General features: G+C 31.5%; 1 pseudogene; it reads left to right on the top strand.

Annotated features, from left to right (window-relative positions):
• The first annotated feature begins 614 nt into the window (after window positions 1-614).
• LOC149236800 (FRIGIDA-like protein 3) lies at window positions 615-9,378 on the top strand (annotated as a pseudogene).
• Window positions 9,379-11,496: the final 2,118 nt, after the last annotated feature.

Genomic DNA, 11,496 nt, shown 5'->3' with positions numbered 1-11,496 from the left:
AGAGAGAGAGAGAGAGAGAGAGGGTGTGGGTGTGTTAGGAAGAGGTAGAGAGAGAGGGTAGGTGGGCTTAGGTAAGGAAAGAGAGAAAGGGATATAGAAGGGAGGCATAATGAGAGAGAGAGAGAGAGAGAGAGAGAGAGAGAGAGAGAGAGAGATGGGGCATGTAAAAAGAGAGGTTTGGGTGGAGGAAGAGAACACGAGAGAGAAAGTGGGATAGAGGGGAAAAGAGAGGGTTGTTAAAGATGGAGAGAGTGTGTGGGTGTCATAGAAAGAGAGGGACATCAAGAGAGTTATGGGGAAATGAAGAGAGATAGGGGAATGGGAAAATAGAGAGAGATAAAGAGAAAGAAGGAGAGAGGGAGAGATTGAGAGTGATAGGGAATAAGTTGGAGAGGGAAGCATGCTTAGTTAAAGGGATAGAGGGAGGGATAAAATGGACATAGTGGGAGTGATGCATAAAGGAATAGAAGGAGAGGATACAAAGAAGGGAGAGAGAGCAAGGGCTATGAAATGTTCTTGATGGTAAGGATCAAGGAAAGAAATAGAATGATACAGACGTGAGCAAGGGAGAACAAGTCTGAGAGAGAGAGAGAGAGAGAGAGAGAGAGAGGGATATGTATGAGGTAATAGACAAAGAGAGAGGAAAAGACATAGAGGGGCGGGGAATATGGAGAGGTGGAGAAATAGAAATGGATATGGAAAGGAGTGAAGGATAGGGGTATTATGCGAAGAGAGATAGGGAGGGAAGGACAGAGATAGAAGGTAGACATAAGAGGGGAGAGAGAGATAGTGAAAGGGTTAGACAAAGAAAGAGAGGGAGAGAAAGAAAGAGAGAGGGTTGAGGATTGTGGAAAAGAGGAAGAGAGAGAGCGGGGGTGGATAATGAAGAGATTTTTGAAGAATGTGAAACAAAGATTGAGTAGAACACAAAACTAAGTGGTTCACCTTTTTCTAGTTAACTAGCCTCCATAAACCAAAATCGATCCATGTTTACAAATTTATGTTTTCAATTGTAATTTTGTATATACTCCACACCTTAATTGCTAATGAAAAGTAACCTCTCTCTCTCTCTATATATACTAACTATTATTTTTTATTTAAACATATATCAATTTTTCAAAAAGCATAGTTCTTTTGTTTTTGCTATAAAATTTTATTATTTGACCTATTTTAAAATTGAAAAAAAACCTCATTAGTAAATAAAAATACCTTCACACTAAAATAATTTAAAATTTATGATTACGTTAAAAGACTAATGCTAAGTTTTTTTTAGAGCTTCACTAACTTTCTAAATTTAATATATATATATATATATATATATATATATATATATATATATATAAATATAATTAATTATATATAATTAAAAATTGTGAAAAAAATAGAATTACACAAAAACTATATATCATTTAGAGTTTTACACATGTGTTTCAAAATACTTTATCTGCATTCCAAATACAAATTTAACGCTAACGTACTGATTATATTTTATAGAAAAATTAACAGGTCAATCTTAGAAAAAAGTGTTAAAATTTACAAATCTATAAATTCATTTCAAAATGTCTTATTTACATACCAAAGATAAATTTAAGGTTAACATGTACAGAAAAAACTAGCATACCAATCTTAGATTTTTCTTAAATGAAAATTATATATTCTATAAAACAATTCAATTACCTACGTTAATCTTTTTACACACTCCCTTAAAAAGTTAGAAAATTAGTATAAATAATTCCTTTAATAATTTTTTTTTTAGATTTCTGTTGTTGGTTTGTAATAATTTACAATAACCCATATGCAAACTAATTTACCTAGTTACGAATTTTATGCCTAATCATTTTGTTTTCTCTTTCTTAAATAACTGTCTTTCTTTTGACCTCCAAAGAAGACTCGTCTAATGTTCATAGTCCAAGGTATCACGCTCTAAAGAAGACCTGTCTAACCTTCGTTCTCCTTGTGGAAATACCACTTGGATTAGAGAACATATGTTAATCATTTTGTTTTCTCTTTCTTAAATAACTAAGTGAGTCTTTCCTTCCACCTCCAAAGAACACTCGTCTAATGTTCATAGTCCAAAATATCACGCTATAAAGAAGACCTGACCAACCATCATTCTCCTTGTGGAAATACCACTTGCAATATAGAACATATGTTTTGCATAAGTGGGAAGGATTCACATTCAAGTGTAATCATTATGTTTTTTGGAAATATTATTTGGATTAGGCACTATCATAACTACATTAATGAATGTGATTGATTTATGACGATAGTCGTATGTCGAACACATGCACAATCATACTAGTAAATTAGAGGATATAAATCGATATACACATCTCAATATGGTTTTGATATTAATATTGATATTAATAATAATAATTATATAATTATAATAATTTTATAAGTAATAATTAAGTTCTATAATAATGAGTTGGAAATATTGTGTTTTAATATCGGATTATATTATTAATGTTTTATAGTAAGTTTTAATATTATGGTTTTAATTTAAATAAACATAAGTTACGTATTCAATTATGTAAGTAAGTTTTAATTAATATTAAAACTATAATATTAATATTAATATTAATATTAATATCAAACACACTGTTATAAACCCAAATTAATAAACTTTAAATTATAAATTCTAATATGTATAACACTTCTTATTTTAAACCTTATATATTAATCAATGATTAATAAGAGATTATGTTTGACTAAAATTGAAGATTATGGTGAACTATTCAAATGTTGATTATAAAAGTTTACATTTTTTACTAATGTGATTCACTATCGTTGACTATTAATATTCACCGTTAATAATAGTAGGCAATTATGTTTTAGCTAAGTTGAAAAGTGTTGACTATCAAATATATCCAAGCATATTCAACCACATTTGTAAATGGCATTGACTAATTTTGTAATACAACATAGAGAGGTTTGATACAACACAATATTATGTAACATTATGAAAATGTTTATCACATTCGAATATTGGATAGGATTTTGAACCAATCAAAGTAATATTATTATTTTTATTGTAAACCTTAATATTATGCCCTATATTATAAACTTTATAAAGCGTAATATTAAACCTTGTATTATAAATCCTGATACATATAAATTATAATGTTATAAACCTTATATATTAAACAACCTATACTATGAATTCAATATTATAAACCGTAATTTTAAATCTAATGTCACAACCCAATATTATAAATCCTACTGTCACAACACAATATTATAAATCTTAATATTAAATTTTATATTATAAACTTTAATATTTTAGATAAGCAGAAATAATTATAAAGGGTGACATTCTTTGACTATGTTTGACTAATGTGCTTACCATGGTTTATTATTAATATAATCGCTAATAATAGTAGCAGTTATGTTTTACCAAAGTTGAACAGTGATTACTATCAAACATATCGAAGCATACTCAACCACACTAATAAGTGTGGTTGCCTAATTTTATAGTGACGCATAGTAATGTTAGATAAAATGCAATATCATGTAATATTGGGAAAATGTTTGTCACATTCTGACATTAGATAAATTTTAGAACCACTCAACATAATATTATTATTATTATAAACCAAAATATTATATCCTATATTATAATTCTACTATTATAAACCATAGTTACCAAGTTCACCAGTATTGGGCAAAAAAATTCAAAAATTCGTCGGTACGATTAGATTCATGGGAAAATACGTGTGATACGATACGATATGGATTTGTTGATAGATCATAGTTTTATATTATTTTTTTTGTGAAATTTTATGTTAAAAATTAACGGTTGAATAATGGTAAGTTTCAATAATGAAAGACAACCCATTTCCATATTAAAAAACAATAGTTTTTATATTAAAAAATTATAGTTAAGCAATAATAATTTTTTTATTAAAAATATAAAAGTTTTTTATTAAAATATGTATAAAAGAATAAATTTTATATAGTAAAAATCATAAAACTTATTTTTTCAATTTTCTATCTTTGTTGGATGACAATATTTATCATAGTTATTATTTTTATTTAAAATAAAAGATGTTGTGGAATTCAATTAAAGGGTTTCCTTTTCTGTTATCTACCCAAAAGATAATAACACACACTCCTTGTTAAATAAATTTGGATCCATTAAGAATAATGATTGAGACATAAATTTTGACTTATGTGGAGATTACTTTAAACCCACTTTTAATATCCAAGGTCTCATTTTGTGTGTTGAACTTAAGAGATTTCGTTATATATGTTATTAGATTTTACTTACATGTTTTTCACTTTGCAATACTAATAAATTTGATGCATTTTGTCTTTCATTATTTTTGAATTATTTTATATAGACATGCAAGGTGAATGTTGGAAATAAGTAAACAAGAGTATCTTTATGAGAAAAAGATTTAATGAATTTTCTTTGAATTTTTTAATATAATAATCATAAAGTTAATTTTTAAAAAAATTGAAAAAAATAAAAAATTAATATGTTAATCATATTAAGATGTATATTCCCAAATTTTTTCCATATTAAATTTTATATAAATCAATTTATTAATTCGAATTCAAATTTGGTAACTATGTTATAAAATACGATATCAAGCTTTATTGTATAAACTTTGATATATATAAATTATAATATTATAAGCTTTATATATTAAAATAATTTTAAATCCAATATTACACATACAATATTATAAATCTTAATATTAAATTTATATTATAAAATCTAATATTTTAAATAAGGGAGAAAGAGTTCCGACTTTTGTTATGATTTCTATTGTTTTTCAAAAAATAACAAAAATATTTTAAATGGTATTTTTTTTTTTAATAGAAAAGTTAGTTTGCTCGGTGAGTTCGAAGAAAAGACCAAATGAAGTGTATTGTATTAGTTCAGCCATTGACACGATGTTATATTATTAGATAGTGAATAATGAATTAAGAAATATCTTAAATTTAGATTTTATTGATTTAATCTCTACTTGATTTATTCCTAAATATATTTTCTGGTAATTTAAGAACAATTATCGAGTTTAATGTTCTTGAACCTTCTGGGGAAATGAGATCGAGTGTGCCACAATGAAGTACGCTTGATTTCCACGTTAAAATTATGAGATTGCGAAACATTAGCCTTTTCAACATCTTTCCATAATCTTAAACAGATTAATTTTATAGTGGCCGACAAACAGACAGTTTGAAAATGTGGGCATGACCGTGGTGGTGCCGCGCTGGGTTAATAAGAACAGTGGCACGATGCACAATAGCTTTACAGATTATTAAAGATAATGTGCTGTATTAGGTAGAAATATAAGGAGGCCGAGGAATTATTTGGAGGGTTAAAAGTGGTTCGAATCTAATAGGAAATTTAAATTTTTTAGTTAGAGACCGTGTTTAAATCATATTTTTTATAATCAAAATAAATTTAATATATTTAAAATAACTAAAATCTTCAAATTTGATAAATGCAAAAATCTATAATCTTTTAAAATATAATCCATTTTCATAACCTTGAAAAGAAAAACACAATCTCTTTAGAATATGGCGAAATATACTTGTGACTTCAGAAATGTATCTTTTTTAGAGTCTTCTATGACAGTTTAATCTTCTTTATTTTATTGTTTCATCGTGAATAAATATAATAAAAAATGTTATGCGACTTGATTATAATTTTTTATTGTCATGCTATTGGATTCAGCCGGCTTTTATTTTGTAAAATAGGAAAGAGTTGATAAATTTGATCTAATTTCACCTCGCAGTTCCAGTCTGAATAAATATAACTAGCATTTGCACCAAATGTTGCAAAGGAAATGCCGTAAGGCATAAATTGAGGAACAATTCCGACATGGGAATGGGAAAATGTACATAAGATGCAGATATGTAGCATAAATGAGATTCTAAAGATGTATAAATTGAAGTTTATTTAGGGTGCCTAAGTCTATATTTTTTTTAGTTATTGAATTAATATTGCATATAAATCTCATAAAATTCAACAAACTTATAATTGAGGGCTCTGATCTCTAAGTTTGACTTTGGGTCATTAACATGGTAATGCACTGTCTCAACCACTAAACCACATAACAACAAACAAAAGACTACAAAATGTTACGATCATTACTATAGTAAACCCAATGACTCTACACACAATAATTTATTCTTTACTCGAAGAGAATATTGCTTAACCATATCCACAAAAAGATTGCAAGGTGGAAAGCATTATGCAGAACAGAATCTCTGTTATTATAACTAGTAAGTTGTAGCATTGTTCCAACCAATAAAACTATCTTCACATTTTGGAAGATCAAATGGAAACAAGTTTTAAAGAATTCAATAAAAAATGTCCAAGATCATTGGATCACATGATTAATGGTACCCTGTCCTATGAATCTAATATTTTTATGCACTTACAATTAAGGGAGAAAACAAGGTCCAAACAATGTATACCACAGGGACCAATAAATAGTATATTTGAAAATCCTTACTAGGATCAGAAAAAACAACATTACTTCTCCTTAAATCCTTCACAATCAAATTATACAATTGTTGTACAACACAAGGCCCATGCTGTTGTCAATAGTTCTTATTGAGAATGCGACCAGATTCCTTCAATCTCATACAGTGATTAATGCACCAATTATACAATTGTTGTACAACACAAGACTCATGCTGTTGTCAATCAAGCAATAGTTTTGATCGAGAATGCACCAGATTCCTTCAATCTCATATAGTGATTAGTGCACCAAACACAGGTGTACTAGTTGCAACGACTTTTATATCATTTTACTGATGTTGTCATGTCAAAATCAATGTGATACAATTAAGTCACCTTTAAGAAGAACCTCATTGCAATTTCTATACAAGGATGTCTGTCTTATCATTACTCATTCTAATTTCACCTCTTTTATTGTCAGACTTCACGAATTAGCCTCCAAATTCTTGCTTCATCCACAGACCAGTCAATTACCTTTTATAAATATTTTGTTTGAGCATTGGAACTCAATAACATTTACAAAATTATAAATTTTTTATCTCCAATCAATTTCTTTTCTTTTCTTTTTCTTTTTCTGATTTCCACTTATTATTGTTATACAAATATCTAAACTCATTTTATAATACTTTAAAAATAGAAATTTTCAGATATTATAATCCCTAAATCCTTTCTTCCCATTCTTAATGACTTTTGCAATTGGAAATAGGGCTTTGCAATGAGGTTCCCTCTGCATTAAACTCTGCAACTGACCCACCACGGTTAGTGTTAGAGTCCTTGGAGGGGTTTTATTCTCTTGAACAAAATTCAAGTGACAAGAAAGAGTCTGGGCTCTCGGCTCTACGCCGAGCCTGTACATTATTACTGGAATCTCTTGTACCTGTTTTGGCAGATCCTATTTTGGGTGTTGAACATCCAGTTCTGCCCTTAAATATAAAGGAGCAAGCCAAAAGTATTGCACATGAATGGAAGTCGAAGATAAACCTTGAAGGAGATGTTGCCAATGGGAATTCGTTGGAGGCCCAGGCCTTCTTGCAACTTCTAGCTACTTTTGGAATTGCGTCAGAGTTTGATAAAGATGACTTATGCAAGCTTGTTCTTGCAGTTGCACGGTGCAGGCAGACACCTGAACTTTGTCGTTCCCTTGGACTTGAATCAAAAATGCCAGGTTGGTTGGCTGGTGTTATGTAATGTTAGCCTTAGTGGCTAGACTTGCAAAATTTCCATCCATTTTGGTAGATAGGCTTTTTGTTGTTTTTCTGGCATTCATGGCTAGCTTGGTTTTTTTGAGGGACTGGTGGATTTTATCAGTATACTTGGTAGTGGCTAATTGAGTTGAAGATAAATTTTGGTAATCCTGGCTGTAGTAAACCTTCCCAACGTTTTTTGTTTAGTCCAGTGAACGGGTTTCTAAGTTGACGGGGTTGGTAGTCTTTTCTTTAGATCTCAACATTTCATATGCAAGGCAGATACTGAGTGGCCTCTACTAGGTAGACATCTTTTTATGAGGTAGAAAGTTGTATGTAAGCTATTTTGTTGATATTAATAAAGGCACCTGAAGATGATCAGCTATGGTAAAGTGTCATAAGGCCTTTCATGAGTGGGGAACTGTTTACTTACGAAAATGGTCTCACGCTGACATAGCTGTTATCTTTATTGACAAATCCCTTGAAGTTGTCTATATTGTTTTTCCTTTCACAGTAAACTGTCTTTTGGTATTTCAAATGTTTGTGACATATTCAGATTAACTGAAAATTTTGTGACAATTTCATGCAGATGTTGTAGAAACCCTGGTCAATAGTGGAAAACAAATTGAGGCAGTCAACTTTGCTCATGCATTTGGGTTGACAGAGAAGTTTGCACCTGTTCCTTTGTTGAAGGAATATCTGAAAGATGCTAAGAAAGCTTCTCAGGCAAGTTTAAAAAGTGGGAATAACTCTACTGTTGCACAAGTACGATTGTATTACTGTTATACAAAATGTCTTGTTATGTGATGATCATTTTGGCTTAGTATTGTTGGTTATATCAGAAGTTCCTTTTTTGACCGATATTTTTATTTGGTGCTACAGAATGAAGTAAATACAAAAGATCTTTCTGCTTACAGAGCTGTTAAAGTGCATTGAGGAGCACAAACTTGAATCGCAGTTCTCACCAGATCCTCTTCAAAAGCGTGTAGCTCAGCTAGAGAAAGCTAAGGCTGACAGAAAAAGGTCTGCAGGTGCTATTAAGTCTCAACCTAAGCGTCCTCGTGCTAATGGAGGAAATGCTGGTGTATATATGCCTCCGTTAAGTGCAGATGAAAGAACTCCGACTCTTTATGCTTCTTCCAATGGTGCAGACAGAAGCTTTTATAGGTCTTTGGATAGAGTACAATATTCTGGTGCAGCTCCAGGTGTTACATCCTACAACCTACAGGGCCAAAATGCATATGACAGATCAAACCAAGGATTATATGGAGCAGGCTATGGTGTTGGAAATAGGACTCCAGTCTCGCTCTCAAGGCCATATATGTATCCATCAGATAACATGGGACCTTCGTTGTTGGGTTTCGGTTCTTACAATTCCTCTACTAATTACAGCAACCATCACTTTGGCAGTAGAATGCCTGTCCCTCCTCGAGCTTATTAGTCTTCTTTTATACATTAGGTAGGTACGGTGCTTATCTTACCGTGGTCAAGCAAGTTCTGATCTTATCAGGCCCCATAAAACCTTTTCTATTGGATGTGGCTGGTAGTAAGCACTTAGCTTTGAAGAGGTTTTTTGACTTTGTTTCTGTAAATCTAAAAGATTGGCAAAGTTCATTTGGCAGCTTTTCACAATTTTCAGTGGTGTTTTCTTCTATTAAGGAATCTTCTATTAAGGAATTTTATTTTTGTATGGTATTGAGTGCTTCATCACTTTCCCAGGTTACTATATATTGTAGTGTTTATAGTTCAAAGATGATTCTATGCATAATTTTGGTATTTTTTTATTTGTTTGACAAATCAGAGAGGATCAATCTGTCTCTTTGTGGAAGATTAAAATTTGGTGAATAATATATCATTTGTGATCTTGTTCGGAGCTCATAACACAAGACTTTCAATTGCATTTGTATGCCGAGGGCTTGTCTTGTGCTGAATATGATTTAATTGTCCACTTGCACCTTACCTCATTGGTACCTGTTTACTCTACGCCTATGAAGCGAATCAGATTTTATTTTGATTAGTCCAATTGTAAGGCTATTTTTGAAACTGGACCCTGCCCCTCTTAAGCTGTTGCATGATTTAAATCCCCCTTTTTGAGCAGAAATGATTTGTAGTACTAGTGGTATAGTTGTTATACCCTGCATTAATATTTTTGTGTTCTCTGTAACGAGGACAAAGCACATTGGAGTTATATGTCCCATCTAGAACTAGCAATTGTCTCAAAAGGTACAAAGAGAGGCCGATAGGATTATTAAATTAGAATTGTTGAATTTCTCTAGAAGAGATGTTGGTTCAAGCCTACAAGGAGCAAAGAGATTTGATCTTTGGAGTTCTATGCTTTTTAGACACCATATTTCTTTAAATACTACTTAATTTTAGAAAAGTTCATCCCCAATGCAGTTCTGCCATGCAGACATACACTTAAATCGCTACTGGGCTTATGATATTGAAAAATTCAAAGTAAACTAGTATACAAGAGAATGTACCAAGCTAAACGACAAGTTACACATCTTCAGACCTAAAAAAGTACATAACAATGGTTTGGCATATCAATAGCGATATCATAATTGCTTTTCCTTCCACATACATACAATTGCTCCAAAGGCAAGGACAAGAAAATTTTCAGCTCTATTGAGCACCAGTGGGTCACCAAAACGAGTGACCACTAATGGCTTTCACAATTATACAAGGAATTGGCAAGGGACTTTACATGGACTGCACTCAACTTCAGACACAGCTTCAGCCAATATGGAGAGTGATTGAAATTGAACATAGCTAAGTAGTGGCATTGGCTCACAGTAATACACCAAGTATAAAATATTGAAGCTTTTACAGAAGCAAGGAGTAAGAAAAATTATGAAGCTCAGAGAAGTAGATTTAAATCAATCAAAGCTTGTTGAACAGCTATAATTTCCATAGAAATAATCTTCCAATGTTCTTCTCTCATGTACAAGCTTTACACTTTGATCTGGACTATTGTTTGATACCAAATCATCATCAACTCCAAGCATTGCAAGTGATAGATGAGTTTGGATGTCACAACTCCCATAGTTTTCTCCAGATTCATCCTCAATCAATTCATCTAATTCCATGGAAATTGTCAATTACCTCTTGGTCCAATAAGGTAGGTCATCTCCTTCTCCTCGTAGTAATTTCAAACTCTGCAATAATAAGTTACAGACAAACAATGAGGAAGAATAAGTTCACGTTCTTACATTAACATTTATCCATTGTTTGAAATTTCACAAAGTCAGTTTAATGCAAAGGTAAGCCACTTTATTTGGGGAAACCAAAGCTTTCAATTCAAATCTTGCAATCCAGATTTCAGCTAGGATAGTGATTCTCAGGAAAGCTATATACTCTCTTGATATTGGAGCGAAAGCAGATATGCTGGCTCTTCTTGCCTATTCAGGGAGGGGTAATTTGCATACCATCAACATCTCTTCTGCGGTTTAAGGGTGATGATTTCACAAATTGAACTACTAAACAAATGTTTAGATTACAACCCTAAACACTAGGTCTAAACACCCTTTACTCTATGTCAGAAGGATATCAACTCGATATTTCATGTGCCATTCTTTGTTATGGGAAAAAACAATTCTAGCACTAACTCCTCACAGGAAAGGAAATGTCTTCAAGCAACTAAATTTGACATCAGAAACTGAAACATATATATGCAACTAATGAGAATAAGAGTAATTACTCTGTTCATTCGAGGTCGAAACTGAGCTGCCTGTCTCAGACAACATGCTGCACAAATGACCATTCTCTTCATCTTCCTCATGTCATAAGCATCTTCCAAAAGTGGATCTGCAAGTTCTTTTACAGAGCCAG

Source organism: Pinus tabuliformis, chromosome 8, assembly GCF_031772625.1.
Source record: "Pinus tabuliformis cultivar Carrire ecotype Pingquan chromosome 8, CPIR1, whole genome shotgun sequence".
NCBI classification, from domain to species: domain Eukaryota; kingdom Viridiplantae; phylum Streptophyta; class Pinopsida; order Pinales; family Pinaceae; genus Pinus; species Pinus tabuliformis.
This window is presented reverse-complemented; position numbering and strand designations above follow the sequence as displayed.